This window comes from Suricata suricatta, chromosome 8, assembly GCF_006229205.1.
Source record: "Suricata suricatta isolate VVHF042 chromosome 8, meerkat_22Aug2017_6uvM2_HiC, whole genome shotgun sequence".
In the NCBI taxonomy this organism is placed as follows: Eukaryota; Metazoa; Chordata; class Mammalia; order Carnivora; family Herpestidae; genus Suricata; species Suricata suricatta.
In genome coordinates this window covers 28,093,872-28,109,819 of record NC_043707.1, presented here as the reverse complement: position 1 = coordinate 28,109,819, position 15,948 = coordinate 28,093,872, and the positions used below count along the sequence as shown (strand labels likewise).

General features: G+C 53.6%; 1 long non-coding RNA gene across 1 annotated transcript; it reads left to right on the top strand.

The window, feature by feature from the left end:
- Window positions 1–7,967: 7,967 nt before the first annotated feature.
- Window positions 7,968–15,683, top strand: LOC115299162. Its single transcript, XR_003912015.1, has 2 exons — window positions 7,968–8,071; window positions 14,241–15,683. It is a non-coding gene; the product is annotated as an uncharacterized LOC115299162 (long non-coding RNA).
- Window positions 15,684–15,948: the final 265 nt, after the last annotated feature.

Genomic DNA, 15,948 nt, shown 5'->3' with positions numbered 1-15,948 from the left:
TAAAAATTAAAAAAAATATATATAATAAAATTAAATTACCATCTTCGAGTTCAGAAGATGACCTGTGTGTTTGTTCTCCGTGTTCGTTCACCCATAGCCCGTCCTCTGGGAAATCTGTTTGTCTCGTGGGTGGTCGTCTGAGTGTTCTTAAATTCTTACATCTAAAGGTTCACATGTTTAATCTTTTAATCTCAGACTTCAGGCTTTGATCTTCTACCTTAAGTCACAGTCATTTTGTCACTTTATTTTACTGTTATTTTAAACCTCTTAAACCTCTCTGTCTCTTGCTCGGGGTGACATTGCAGCCCGGTTTCCTGCTTTTAAACTTTTAAGTTTGTGGATTTCAACTTTGATGATGGCTTTTGATTTTTTCAGTTTATTTATTCATTGAGAGAGAGAGAGCGCGCATGCGAGAGAGGAAGAGGGGCAGAGGTGGGGAGAGAGAGTCTTAAGGAGGCTTTACACACAGCACAGAATCTGACACAAGATTCGAACCCACGACTCTGGGATCCTGACCTGAGTTGAAATCCAGAGTCGGACACTTAACCGACTGAGCCCAGGCGTCCTCGAGTTCCTCAGTTTAAAATCCTCACTCTTTTCTGTGATTCCTTCTCCTTAATCGTCCAGGCATTCGGTTCTCACAGTCCGGGTGCAACCCGGGTTCCAGAACTATCATCAATCCCGTCTGACAGCTGAGCAAATGAGAGCCAACAAGGATAAGCATTTGCTCCAGAGCGGCGGGAGGCGTGGCTGGCCTAGGCCCCGCCCACCACTCCTCCCCCCGGCGCCCCCAGTGCCCTCCTGGAGTTCGGGTCCCCTGGCTGTCTCTGCAGGGGCCCCTCAGGCTGCCCCGTGGAACTCCCGCCCTCTCACCACCGATTTTCCTGAAGAAGATGGAAAAAAAAACTAATTCCAGGAGATTCGAGAGGCTCACTAGCCCCTCAGTACAAATGGCACCCTTGATTTTCCAAAGCACATGGTGGCCTAGAATCTCACGCCACCCGGGCTTGTCCAAGGACCTGCATGTCTCGGAATCTGTGGTCTCTGACACCCACGGGCTCGGCGCCAGGGCTGAGTCTGCCACTTAGCATGCCACCAACCTGGAAGGGATGCTCGGCAGGACATTCTGCATATGTCCCCACCCTCTGGTGGGACCCCGTTGGACCTGATGCTGGAGTCCTCACAGCTGGGATGATGGAGGATAGGAAAGAGTCAACACCGGGCCCCGGCCCAGCCTTATGCCAGGCTGCCCTGACGCTGATTTCCCAGACAGTCCAGTCCTCTTCTCCAGAAGGCGGTGAGGCACCTGGGCCACCATGTTGCGCGACTCAAGGGGGCGCTATTCACATAGCAAGCTGCAGAGATACCTTGCAAGGATGATCCTAAAGGGCTGAGGGTCCAGGAACGTGGGACACGTGTAGAGCCAAGCATCTCTGAGGCTCACCTTGGCTCACATGCGGGTTCACGACTCAGGCTGGCCAGTTCGATACCCCAACCCAGCACTTTCTGCCATGACCAACACTGGTCACCAGGATCCCATAGAATGTCCATCCTCTGGGTATGTCTCACCTCCTTCCCCACCCCTCCCCCTCAGCTACAAAGAACAGAAAAGTAATAGGTTCCTTTTCTTTCTTTTTTTTTTTAATGTTTTATTTATTTTTGAGAGAGAGAGAGGCAGCATGACCAAGGCAGGGTCAGAGAAAGAGGGAGACATAGAATCTGAAGACAGGCTCCAGGCTCTGAGCTAGCTGTCAGCACAGAGCCTAACGCGGGGCTCGAACCCACGAACTGCAAAATCATGACCTGTGCCGAAGTCGGACGCTCAATCGACTGAGCCACCCAGGCACCCCAATAGGTTTCTTTTTTAATGTTTATTTATTTATTTTGGAGAGACAGAGATAGCCAGCAGGGGAGGGACAGAGAGAAAGGGAGACAGAATCCCAAACAGGCTCCGTGCTGTTGGCGCAGAGCCCGATGGGGGGCTTGAAACTACAGACCATGAGATCATGGCCTGAGCCAAAATCAAGAGTCAGACGCTTAACAGACTGAGCCACCCAGGCGTCCTACTAATGATTGTTGTTGTTGTTTAGTACTGTAAATCCGTTAAAATGAAAGATGCAGACGAAACAGTACCTGCGGTGGGGTTCCTTGTGCGGGAGAATAAATCGGGCAACGGTAATGGATGCTGTTGGAAGTCAGGGTAGTTTTCCTCCACGTGACGACCAGCAGGAGGTAGAAGGAGACTCCTCAGGGTCTGGCATCTTCTATTTACGCACCTGGGTGCTGGCCAGGTAGAAGCGTCTGGTTTATGAAATCCAACATGCTGTCCACATATGGTTTATATACTTTCCTGTCTGAAATACGTCAATTCAATACATGTTTTTATTATTTTATTTTATTTTTTATTTTAAAGTTTTTTAAACATTTATTATTGAGAGACAGAGAGAGACAGACAGAGCATGAGTGGGGGAGGGGCAGACACAGAGAGAGGGAGACACAGAATCTGAAGCAGGCTCCAGGCTCTGAGCTGTCAGCACAGGACCCAATGCGGGGCTCGAACCCACAAACCCTGAGATCATGAGCTGAGCCGAAGTCAGAGGCTTAACCGACTGAGCCACCCAGGTGCCCCAAATAAATGTTTTTAAACAAAAAAGGAAGTTTTCTCCTACAGGCAGAGGATGTGGCTTTCCCAGGGCCTGGACCCCATCTGACCTGCCCATTACTTATCTCCATCAGCCACCACCCCCGCCCCCATCCCGGGTCACAACTCTTGGAAATACTCCAAGCTTTTACAGACTTTTAGGTAAGAACTCATTTCAGCGAATCCCCTCCCGCTCAGTTCCTGAGGCCCATTATTCCCAAGGGGGGGCTTGCCAGGGGGCCACAGGGCTCACACCCACACATCTTTGATGGCTTACTGTGTGTGCCTCTTTGTTCCTCTTTTATTTATTTATTTTTTAAAGTTTTCTTGAGCTATAATTCACGTGTCATACAACTCACCCACTTAAATTGCACGATTTGATGGTTTTCCAGAGATTCAGAGTTGCGCCACCATGCTTAACACGTTTGGGGACATTTTATTATCCCAAAAAGAAGCCCTATGCCCTTGGCTGTCACCTCCCTTGCCTTCCCACCACCCCCAGGAACAGTGGGGTTTACCTGGTAATGATGGGCTTTTTAAATTTTTTAAATCTTTTAGATAAAAATGGATAGTGTTTCCCTGTGTATCGGTTGCCAAAAATTTCCAAGGGAAATGTGTGGCCGCGTCTGACAAATTCGTGAGCCCTCTGGCCTGACTTTATTTTCCTGCCCTTATATCCCTTCATTTCCTAACTCGTTTCATTTTACTTCCTCTTTGCACATATAACTTGCAAAAACCACATCACGATTTGTTGATTTGGTTGGCTTTGGCTTTATAGATGAATTCAAGAGGAAATGATTTTCCCGTTTAGGAGCATGGTGTGCCTTTCCACTTATCCACATGGTTTTAAATTTTACATCGCTGCATCAACGGGACATGGGGGTCTGTAAAGGGCTGGGGGAACTTGCACTAAATTTCTTCCCAAACACCTGATGTTTTGTTTTGGACTGTTTAATAAATGATGCGAGGACACTTAGCTGTCCATATGGAAAAGAATAAAATTAGATTGCCACCTCCCACATAAGCAAACACTGACTCCAGATGAATTAAAGAAGTGTGTCCAAAAAGTCAACTTGTAAACTTCCAAAAGAAAATGAAGGATAGAGGGGCGCCTGGGTGGCTCAGTCGGTTAAGCGTCCGACCTCGGCTCAGGTCATGATCTCACAGCTCAGGGGTTCGAGCCCCGAGTCAGGCTCAGGGCTGACAGCTCAGAGCCTGGAGCCTGTCTTCAGATTCTGTGTCTCCCTCTCTCTCTGACCCTCCCCTGCTCGCACTGCCTCTCTCTCTCAAAAATAAATAAAAACATTAAAAAATTAAAAAGAAAAAGAAAATGTAGGAGAGAAAAGTGTATTCGATTGGAAAAACCCAAAGCAATAGTGGCTTCAGCAAACTCTCCTCTTTGATCATTTCAGGAACAATCACGCTAGACGTAAGCAACAAGACAAACCAAAATAAAACCAGAAATGTGGTTATGACTGATACGGAGATATCAAGAATTAGGTTTCTAACTGTAGGCCCAGGGCACCTGGGCGGCTCGGTCCGTTAAGCACCCAAATCTTGGTTTCTTTCAGCTTAGGTCATGATCTCATGCATTGTGGGTTTGATTTTGTTTTTAATGCTTATTTTTGAGGCAGGGGAGGGGCAGAGAGAGAGGGAGACACAGAATCCGAAGCAGGCTCCAGGCTCCAAGCTGTCAGCCCACAGCCCGACACGGGGCTCGAACCCATGAACCCTGAGATCATGACCTGAGCCGAAGTCGGATACTTAGCTGACTGAGCCACCCAGGTGCCCCACGTGTGTTTGAGCCCCGCATCTGGCTCTGCATTCACAGCACAGACCCTGCTTGGGCTTCTCTCTCTTCTTTTTTCTCTGCCCCTTACTTATGCTCTCTCTCAAAATAAATAAATGAAAAAAAAATAAATGAATATTTAAAATAAATAAATAAATAAATAAATAAATAAATAAATAGCTGTATGCCCTGTCATCTCAGCACGTTGCTTCCGTATTGAGATTACCTCAATATCCAAGATGACTGCTGGAGCTCCAGCCATTACATCTGCCTTCTAAAACTAAAAAAAAAAAATTTTTTTTAAATTAAGTAGGCTCCACACTCAGTGTGAGGCTTGAACCCAAGACCCTGAGATCGAGCCTCATGCTTTACCAACTGAGCCAGCCATGCACCCCACATTTGCCTTCTGGATGGCAGAATGAGGAAGGTAAGGAAGAGAAATGTCCTATGAATCCCACAGAACATTTCCATTCACATTTCATTGGCCGGCGGCCAGTCTAATGGCCACACCCCACCACACGCCTTTTGCAGAGGAGAAGCAAACTGACTGGACCCCGCAAGCCCGGTAGGGAACAGCGCCGGTACACTCAGCCCTCCCAGTACGAGGAAGTCCTGGGGCAGGAGGTGTTGGCCAAAAGAGAGGAGACGGAGTGGTCCTGCCCTTCGGGACCGTGGCGCCTTCACATGTCCAGGGCGTGCGGCGTGTTTTGGCAGTGCCGGAAATGCAGGCGTTAGAGGACGGCTGTCCTGTTCTCCCGGGCTTGCACGAGGCTGTGCTTGGGACTAGGAGGCTAGAAGGCCAGGAAAGAAGGGGATCCCATCGCTGCCCTAGTGAAGCCGTGGTCTGTAGGGCAGACCAGTGCATCCTGGTGGAAGAGGAAGATGGGCAACGGTGGGCAATGTGGGCATTGGAGGGGGGGGCGGGTAAAGTAGCTCAGAGAAGCCAGAGATCTGGGAGGACTTCTCGGAGGAGGCCAGTTGGGGTGGAGACCTGGAGAACTAAAGGAAAGGTTCCCTGGGTGCCTCCGCGATCGGGGACCACGTGGCCTGGCTTGCCTGCCTCATTTTTCCCTACGTGGTTTTCCCCTGAGGGTCTGGTCCCCCAAATACCCTGGGAGCCATAGCGCTCAGGGGACCCTACTCAGTGAGTTGGAAGCAAGGCGTCTAATTGAACCACCCAAGTCCTGAGCAACTGCAGGCAAATTCCTCCTTTTCTCCAGTCTGTTTCCTCATCTGTTAAATGGGTTCATCATACTCACAAGCCTCACAAGCTTGCCAGCAGGCAAGGAGACTGGACGTGTGGTTTCTTTTTTTTTTTTTTTTTAATGTTTATTTTTGAGAGAGAGCATGCAGAGGGGAGGGGCAGAGAGAGAGGGAGACACAGAATCCGAAGCAGGTTCCAGGCTCTGGGCTGTCAGCACAGAACCCGACCTGGGGCTCGAACCCACAAACTGTGAGGTCACGACCCAAGCAGAAGTTGGAGACTTAACTGACTGAACCCCTCAGGGGCCCCTGTACGTGTGGTTTCTGAGCTAAGAGTGGGCTAATCTCCTTAAGGATCACACCCCCAGGCCCTCATTTGACAGATGGGGAAACTGAGACCCGGGGAGGCCAAGAGCCTGTCCACATGCACTGAGCCTCAAGTCCCTGCCTGAGGCTCAGCTTTTAGGACAACCGGACCCATGCCTCTCTTCCAGGAAGCTCGGGTTCCTCCAGAGTGAGGGGGTCCCACCTTGTGGGGGTGTGTGTGTGTGTGCTGTCTTCTCTCTGGAAATGTTAATTGAGGGAAATTATGCAAAGGAGCCCAGATTGGAGATGCTCATTTGAATCTCAACAAGGCGGCTACATTAAAAATAGCAGGAGCGAGGAGGTAAGTCTGGGGTTGGAGAGAGGCTGCCCGGCCCCACGGCTGAGAAGGTCCACGCTCCGGGGGTCCCTGGGGTGGCGAACAGGCCTCAGAGCCTCCACCTGTGCCCTGGTGCCAACATCTGGGGCCTCCCCTGTGGTCTGGCTCCCCGCTAGCCACTGTCACACACTGGACACCCAGACGATGGCCCTACAGATCAGTTCTGACCATGTCCCTCCTCTGCATATAACCTGCTGAGGCTGTCCATTGCCCCCAGGACCAAAGCCTCGCTCCTGCACACAAGGCCTGTTGGGCCTGGTCCCTCGGCTATGCTCCCACCCCGTCCCTGGTGCTCCCCAGGGCTCCTGCCGAAGGACCATCTATTCTCATCACCCTGGCCTCACCCTGCCTCTGAGCCTTTGCACAGACCAGTCCTGCCACCCGGAGCAGCCTGTGTCTCCTCTTTTCCACCAGGAGAGCTTCACCCTCGTTCAAGTTCTGGCTCAAAGGCACCTTCCCAGCACCGCTGGGCCGCGCTGGTTGTGTCAGGCTTGCTCCTCAGATACCTCCCATAGCACCTGCTCTCGGGGGCTGATGTGCTTGGGGGTCTGGCCGCCCTGGGCTACAGGCTCCCCAAGGCCGGGGCCCACGTCTGGGGCGTCCCCTGGGCCCGGCCCTGCCTGGAGCCGGCTCTCCCATCCTGCGCAGAGAATATTTGGGGTGTATGCAGGGGGATGGCCACAGGGCTCTGCAATTCACCCCTCCCTCCATGGCTGGCTGAACTGGCCTGGATGACTCTGGGCCCCCCACCCCAGGCCGCCCTCAAGGTCAGCCAGGGGAGGAGAGCAGAGTGAGGAGGGAGGCTGGTTATTAATTAAAAAGCAAGTCATGCGCAGGCCCTGGTTCATTCCAATAAAAACCGTCAAGGGTATTAATTACCAGATCTGGCGATAGATGCGGGTTGGGTTTGCTCAGGCCGGGAAAGGATCCCGGTGGTAGGAATGTCAATGAGCTCCGGGTCTCCGTGGCTCAGGCCTGGGCCGAGCAGGGGTGGGAGGTGAGGAGCACCTTGGCTGGACGGCTGGACGGCTGGTCGTGGAAGCAAACGCTGCCGCCACCACCAGCTACCCCCTGCTGAGCCATTGCCACTCTCCTGGCAGGGGCCACGTGACCATTCTTGTATCCCTTCCATCACCTCAGTCCCAACACCCTCTGAGATCACTCCTGTTTTTTATCTCCATTTTGCGGCTGGGACACTCAGGCACAGAGATTTTGTAACTCGAGGAAGTCACACAGCCAGCACCAGGACACCACTCAGGGTCCCTCTCAATCTCAGGGGAATTAGAACCTGGCCGTGCTGGGTGGCATTGCCGGAGTAGGCTGCATTCACACAGGTGGGGAAACTGAGGCAGGAAAGGACACCACTGGCTGAAGGAGAACATAAACTATGTCCTCGAGGCTCTGTCTGGGGTTCCCTCCCCTCCTCACCAGCTAAGTGGGTATCAGAGGCCTCCCAGGAAGGGAGAGGGTGAGGGGGCTTCCGACGGGCCGGGATTTGGGGTCCAAGGTGATCTGCCCCTTCCTGCCTCCCTCTACACCTCCCTTCTCTTCCCTCTGCCCCCTCCCAGGCTCTCAACAGCCACGCTGGGCTGAACCAACCAACACTTCTCCGCGTCAGCCCCGGAAGGCCGTCTCTGCTCAGCTCTGGTCCCCACAGAGTTAAAATAGGTCTGACCTAAATGCAAGCACAATGCCAGTGCTGCAAATACGCTGCGTCAGCGGAAACTCCAACTGGGTAAGAAAGCATCGCACTTTGGGATGAATACCCCCTCATCCCAAGAAGGGGGCCGGGCGGTGTGATCGTGAGCGCTGAGAGGTCCCTAAAAGGTCTCTGAGTGGGGACAGGTGGACAGAAGGACCACCGCTCCCCTGACCCTGCTGATGGCAAGCCCACAGCCCTGTCGCCGTCACCCCAGAGAAACCGGGCCTCGGCCGGGTGGGGGAGCTGCTCAAGGGTGCACAGCACGAGAGCTGTGGGGGGGGGCAGGTCTCTGGTTTCTGGGGGGGGGATGAAGTGGGGGGAGTTGGAGATGGCGGGGGGCCGTGGTGAATGTAAACCAGCTGAAGCAGAAGTCTGAGCCCATTACTCAGGGAGGCCACTGGAGGCAAGGGGCTTGGGTGGGGGCCCCAGGATTATGGCAGCCCTGCAGGTGGGCACGGATGCTGTGCAAGCGAGTGGATGGCCACCTGTGCTCTCCTCGGCAGAGCCTGCTTCTTGGGACACACAGGACACTGAGCTCAGAAGGGGTCCATGCTCCGTTAAATGCTCCGTCATTGCTGTCTTAAATCCTTAATAATTTTATCTTTGAATGCGTGGGATTTTACAAAAATATTTTTCTTAATGTTTATTTATTTTTGAGAGAGAGAGAGAGAGAGGGGCAGAGTGTGGGCAGGGGAAGGGCAGAGAGAGAGGGAGACAGAGGATCCGAAGCAGGCTCCAGGCTGTGAGCTGTCAGCACAGAGCCAGACATGAGGCTCGAACTCACAAACTGTGAGATTGTGACCTGAGCCGAAGTTGGATGCTTAACTGACTGAGCCACCCGGGCACCCCTGAAAGTGTGTTTTAGTGAAGTCCAATAGGACAATGAACATGAATGGAACAGAGGGGGTACTCAGAACACGTGTGCCCATGTCCTATGCCACACGCATTTAGTGGGTCCTTATCATTGGTAATGACCCACGGGCTTGGAACTCTGTGGGCCCAATGTGAGCAAGGATTCAGTGAGACTCGAAGGAGGTAAAAAGTACATGTATCATATCAAGGGGCCATGGACAGACAGCCTTGAGAGGTCCCCGTCTGTTCAAACTTGCTCCAAATGCAGAAAGGTGACCATGGCTTTCTCAGAAAGTGTCCAAGGGTCACCTGTATGTCATAAGCCAAAGGGAGAGACAGTTGGTTGAATGTATATGTATCAAAAGTGAAATAGAGTTGAGTTAGTTTTGGACAGTGCTTCTACCGCTGGAGAAAGAATGAAATAGAGGCATACCTTGGTTTACTATACTTTGTAGAGACTGTGGTTTTTATAAATCGATGGTTTGTGAGAACTTTGCATCGAGCAAGTCTATTTGCACCCTTTTTCCAACAGCATTTACTCACCTTGTGTTTCTGTGTCACGTTTTGGTAATTCTCACAATATTTTTTTCTATTTTTTTTCAAGTAGGCTCCACACCTCATGTGGAACCCAACGTATGGCCTGAACTCCTGATCCTGAGAACAAGACCTGAGCTGAGATCAAGAGTCAGACGCTTGACTGAACCACCCAGGCACTCCAGTTCTCACAAGATTTCAAACATTTTCATTATTATTATATTTGTTATGATAATCTGTGATCAGTGATTACTGAAAGCTCAGATGATGCTTAGCATTTTTTAGCAATGAAGTATTTTAAAATTAAGGTGTGGGGGCGCCTGGGTGGCTCAGTCAGTTAAGCATCCGACTTCGGCTCAGGTCATGATCTCACAGTTTGTGAGTTCAAGCCCTGCATCAGGCTCTGTGCTGACAGCTCGGAGCCCGCTTCGGATCCTCTGTCCCCCCTCTCTCTCTCTGTCCCTCCCCTGCTTGCGTATGTAGGAGCATGTGGTCTCTCTCTCTCTCAAAAAAAAATTAAAAATATTTAAAAATAATATTAAATTATTAAATTATAAATAAAAATATTAAATTGAGACATACATGCTATTCATGTAACCCATCATATGTGGGGTGGCTGGGTGGCTCAGTTGGTTGAGGGTCTGACTCTGGATTTTGGCTCAGGTATTGATCCCGGGGTTAGGGGTCAGGCTCTGAAATGAGCTTGGGGCCTGCCTAAGATTATCTCTCCCTCTGCCTCTCTCCCCGTCTTGTGCTCTCTCTTTCTAAAAAATAAAACAAAATAAACAACACCCCCCATCATACGTTGAAAGAGAGACTGTGGAAGAAAGAAACTTGTTTTATATTTCAATACCTTTAAAGACACATTTTTCCTGCTTTTTGAACAAAGTGCACCCCATTTTCATCCTCCAGTCACAGAGCTGGTCCGGGCCCCGGGTCTGAACCATCAGGGGGCCAGGGCAGGAAGAGGGGTGGGTCGTGTGTGCTTTTCTTTTCTCCTTTATGGAGTTCTCTGCAATCCTGACTGACAGGGGGGTGACAGACAGGATGCCGGCTGACCTGAGGTCAAGGACTCCTTCCTGGAGGCAGTGACAGGGGAGCCGGAGAGGTGAACACAATGTTGGGAGGCAGGGGCGCCTGGGTGGCTCAGCCGGCGAAGCGTCCGACTTCGGCTCAGGTCATGATCTCACTGTTTGTGGGTTTGAGCCCCGCGTCGGGCTCCGTGCTGACAGCTCAGAGCCTGGAGCCTGCTTCGGTTTCTGTGTCTCCCTCTCTCTCTGACCCTCCCCTGCTCATGCTCTGTCTCTCTGAAAAATAAACAAACATTTAAAAAAATGGTGGGAGGCAGACAAGGGGGTCTTGAGCACCCGGGGCGGGCTGGGTCTCGGAGCCTCGGGGTTCCCGGCTGGCCCTGCCACATGTGCCCACCTGAGCAGCAGCTCCATGAAGCCTTCAGGACATTGGGGTGGGGCCTCAGCTCTCCAGACCTAGGCCCATCCCTCACGCAGTGAACACCCATCTACTGAACTTTAGGTGGTGAGTACTTTGGGGGCAGGATGTAGAGCCGAGAACACAGAGCAGAGTCCCAGCCTCGATGGGACAGCCGGCTGCAAAGGACCCAGAGCTTGGTGCGGGATGGTCTTGGCCATCAGCGGGGACGGGAAGCTCCAGGTCCAGCGGGGAGGCAGAGGAGGGGGTGGGGCCTGGACAAACTTTCTCGGAGCCAGATGTCGCTGGCAGGAGCTAGGGCAGAAGACCTTCATGTCCACAAACGTCAAGGGGCACCTCTCAGGCAGTCCTGGCAGGCAGGGCGCTGGTGGCCCCTTAGCAAATTAGAAAGGGGGCTCTGCTCGGGACAGATGCGGTGCTGAGCATGGGGAGCTGAGCATGGCCGCCGACTGCCTGCCGCACGCTGCCCAACCACAGAAGCCAGGGGCAGCGGGTCTTGGTGTCAGTGAGCCTGGCTTGCCTCCCCACCAGGGTCCCTCAGGCTGCCGGGGGCTGGGAGGGGGGAGGCTGAGGCCAGGTGGTGGCAGCACTCACAGCCAATGCCACGGGGCCTTACACGTGCCAGACACAGTTCTGACCATTTGGCCGGCAGACCTCATCTCGTCCCCACGGCACCTCCTCGAGGTGGCCACACTCCCTGTCCCCATTTGATCAGTGAGGTCGCCGATGCACAGAGAGGTGAGGTTGTTTGCCCAAAGACACACAGCTAGCCAGAGGCAGAGCTAGAATTAGCACTTAAGAAAAATTTTTTTAAATCATTTGTATTTTTTGAGAGACAGAGCATGAGCAGGGGAGGGGCAGAGAGAGAGAGACAGAGGGAGACACAGAATCCGGAGCAGGCTCCAGGCTCTGAGCTGTCAGCACAGAGCCCGATGCGGGCCTCGAGCCCATGAATGTGAAATCACGACCTGACCGGAATCAGACACTTAGCTGACTGAGCCACCCGGGCGCCCCTAGAATTCACACTCTTAACCACTCTGCTGGACAACCTCATTCTCTTTATCGCTTGGTTCTCTTTGGTTCTGGATCAGATGGTCCCCACGCAGGATGCAGCTGAGGGGAGTTCCTTAGGGTGTTAGTGAACGCCTCTCATTTAACAATGAGGAAACTGAAGCCCAGAGAGGGGAAGGCACTTGTCTGTAGTTGCACAGTAAAGAGACAAAGAGTCTCCAATGGCAGCAAACAGTCCTGATCTGCCACCCGCGGGGCACCTCCTTTCTGAGCCCTCCAGGGGTCCAGGGCTCAGCCTCAGGGGGGACCTGGCAGGCGAGGCCTCGGTGATTAGGTGGTGTGTCCCAAGGAGACAGACGGGGCTGAACTCTGGCCCACGCTCAGCTGGCACACCTCGTGGGTCTCGGGCCCGCTATTCAGGAGCCCCGGGTGAGGGGACAGAAATAGGCCATCTGCGAGCTTTCCCAGGGCTCTGCGCATCGGGCCCACCGCCTCCAAGCGTGCTGGCATTCTCTGCTCATTTATTTATTTTCCAGAGCAGCAAAGTGGATTTGAAATGCTCCTCCTGCATGTTTACCCCTGCCGGAATGTCGGGCTCATGAATAATGCGGCAAGTCAGGGGCTGGGCCCCGGGCAGCTCAGCTCCATCCTGTCCCAGAAGTTGGGGCAGATCTTCCCCTGCTGCCTGCTGCCCAGTGATTTGGGGGGGGGGCTCTGAGCCTCGGACCCCCACTCCCCTGCTCTACATAGGGGTGCTGAGCCCCTCCTCACCACACAGGGCGACCCACCAAGGCTGTCCCGGCCTTGGGGTCTCGGCCTTCCCCTCGGGCCCCGCTGTTCTTGCTCATGGCCTCTGTCTGGTTCTCAGTGTCACCAGCCTCTTCTGAACATGGACTTGAGCACGTCAACAGTGGAACAGAGAGGAGACAGAGTTGGCTTGGTGCCCACTAGGGCTGGCACCTCTTGCCCCAAGCCGCGGGTTATCTTGGGCTCTCTCAAAGGGGCTATTTTTCATCTCTGGGTTATGGGCCTAGCACGCTTCCGCTGCGCCACTCTGCTCGGCTCAAAGGGGCTATTTTTCAAAAATGCTTATTTGTTTATTTTGAGAGAGAGAGAATGGGAGAGAGGCAGAGAGAGAGAGGGAGAGAGTGAATATCAAGCAGGTTCCACACTGTCAGCACAGAGCCAGACACGGGACTCAATCTCACGAACTGAACCCATGATCATGACCTGAGCCCAAATCAAGAGTCAGACATTTAAACAACTGAGCCACCCAGGCGCCCCTCAGAGGGACTGTTTTCATGCCCACAGCATTCTGTAGTCCATGTTCCTACCCTGGGCCTCCAGGCTTGCTTCTCCTGGGCAGAAAGGTTGGCCTCTGGGGGCAGGAAATATCCCCCGTTCCCCAGGGAAACTGTGCTTGGGATAGTGGCCCTGTCCTGCCCCTTGGCCCCCCACCAAGACCCCCAGGCCACCTCTGAGTTCTCGGGACTGAATCGCCAGTCACACCAACTTGGGCATGGAAGGACCAACCTTGGGCCACCTCATCTCCCAGGCAGAGATCACACCACAGCCTTGGAGTGCCCTCTCTTGGTGGGGTGACAGATGGGGTCCCTCACACCCCACACGCTTCTGAATGCTTACTGCTGCGCCTAAAGCAGGAGTGACTTAAGTCAGATTTCAGCGGGGACGGTTGTTGGGGGTTGAAATGGATGAGCCACTGGTCCAGCAGCTGTGAGGTCTCTGGAGCCGGTGTGGGGGGGGGTCCTGGCTGGGCGGGGGAGGGGGGACCATGCAACCCCTCGGGGCACTACCACCCCCCACGCCATCCTTCAAACCCTGGGAGGCAGTGACCTCACCCTACTCTCTATCATAATATTTACCAACAGCCCTGCAACTGAGCCAGGCAGCTTGGCAATTATAATCATGTTACCATTATTGCTGATAATTCCAATCATGAGCATAAATTATAAACAGGAGCGGGGCGCAGTGGGTAAGAGCAGGGGGCAGGGACAGCTGTGTGGGTGGGCGGTGAGGTGGGGGGGAGACCGGCCTGTCTTCCCTGCTCCCACTCCCCTCCCGTTTCTGGCCGAGGCCTAGTCCCCTCCAGAACCTGGCCCAGGGAAACGGTGGCAGAGGGGACTGGCGGGGGAGGGGGGCTCCAGGGGGCCATTTCCTGCCAGGGTCCCGAGGCTGTCCTGACCACCTCCCACCAAGCCCCGCTCTGCCTCACAGAAACTATTAAGGCGCAATTATTACAGAGACAGTCTTTCCAAATTGATCTTTCAGTTACTCCACGGCTGCAGCCATGGAGACGGCCCCAACTCAATTACATGCCTCTCTCTGTTCTTGACAGATTCCAGCGGAGAGTCGGAGGAGGAGGCAGAGCGAGGAGGCGTGAGGTACGGAGAGGCAGAGAGCGAGGTGTAGCGTTGAAGAGAGCGACCTACAAAGACGGCAACAACCAGATGGAGGGAAATGCATCGGGAGAAAACCGAGATCCACGAGGCACCTGACAGTAGACAGAGGAGGCCGCTGTCCATTTGTTCATTCATCCCAGAACGTTTGTACACTTGCTGGCCTGGGCACGGGGGACTGCCGGGCTCACCACCTCCCTTACCTGGGCTTGGAGGCGAGCGGGTGAATAAACGGGAAGCAAATAATCACTCACCCAGCGTAAAATCAACCGGACTGAGGACTCGGAGTGTCTAAGGGCTCTGGGGGCCTGGCCAGTGAGGTCCGGAAGGCTAAGACTACTGGAAGAGGGGCTGGCCACGGGACCGGGTGGGGAACAGGCAGGGCACTGGGTTCGGGACACTGTGCAAAGGCTGGCTTTCCTTCCACCATGCAGAAGCTAAGATCTGACTCTAAAGCCTGGGCAAACGCCTCCTTGGGGGGAAAGGGGTTTTGGAAGGCTGGTGAGGGGCCCCAGAGGGACCCTTCCTCTGGGGGTGAGGACCCCGGGTTCCCAGAAAATCCCGGGGCAGGAGAGAAATATTTCAGTGAGCACTGAGGCCCTGGCCCAGTGGGCCTTTGGCATGGGGGCCGGTGGGGGCCGTCCGGTCAGTTCCCTATACCCCATGGGGCCAGGAGCACAGCCTCAGATGGAGGTGAACACCCCCTCAGGCTCATTGCTGCACATGTCACAGCTGCTGGCCCAGAGCCCCCAAGTTCAGGGTCTGGGTCTGCATGATCTCCAGTACAGACAGGGCGCACTGGTGTGCAGCCCGGGCCCTCCCATCTCGGGGCCAGTCTGACCCGGGCAGATGCCAGGCCTGTGACTGAGGAGCCAGCCCAAAGTGCCCTGTGGCATAAGGGATGTGGCAGTGAGCCAGTACTGCTTGGCTGAGTGTGGTTAAATCAGAGGCGCAAGAGCTTGACGACCAGAGCTCCTTAAACTTGAACGTGTATCCGAAGGGCCAGTGACTGTGTTCTGCAGGGCAAAGTCCTCGGCCGCTCTCCCGCCGGGCCAATGCATCTCCTGGAAGGGCCTGGACCTGCACCTTTAACAGGCACACGAGGCGAGGAAACTGAGGCCCAGGGTCCCCAAAGTCAGCAGTGAGCTGAGACAAAAGATGCTCCCACGAGACCCTCAGCCGCTCGCCACACATTAAAGTCTGTCTCGTCCAGAGTGAGATGTGGCATAAGTGTTAAAATAGACACGGGGTATCAGAGACGTCGTATAAGGAAAAGAGCATAAGACATCTCAATCTTTAAAAATATTATCAGGCATTCAAACGAATACAATTTGGACACGTTACACTGCATAAAAGATACCATTAAAATTAATTTCACCTGTTCCTTTCTCATTTTTTTGTCACTACCAGGAAATGTAAAGTTTCCTCTGCGGTGGGCATTTGTGGCTCGCATCCTATTCCTGTTGGGCGGCGTTGCCCCAGACTATTTATCAGGGCCAAATCCTGGGGCCTGGGAAGCTGAGGCGGCAGACCTACCCATGTCCTTCTGGAAGTCCTCCTTGCCTCCTGCCCCAGCCTACAGGCCTGGGTACCCGAAATCCCAGAAGGAGGGCTTTATTTTGTTGGGGTCCGGAAGGCTTGGAGGAC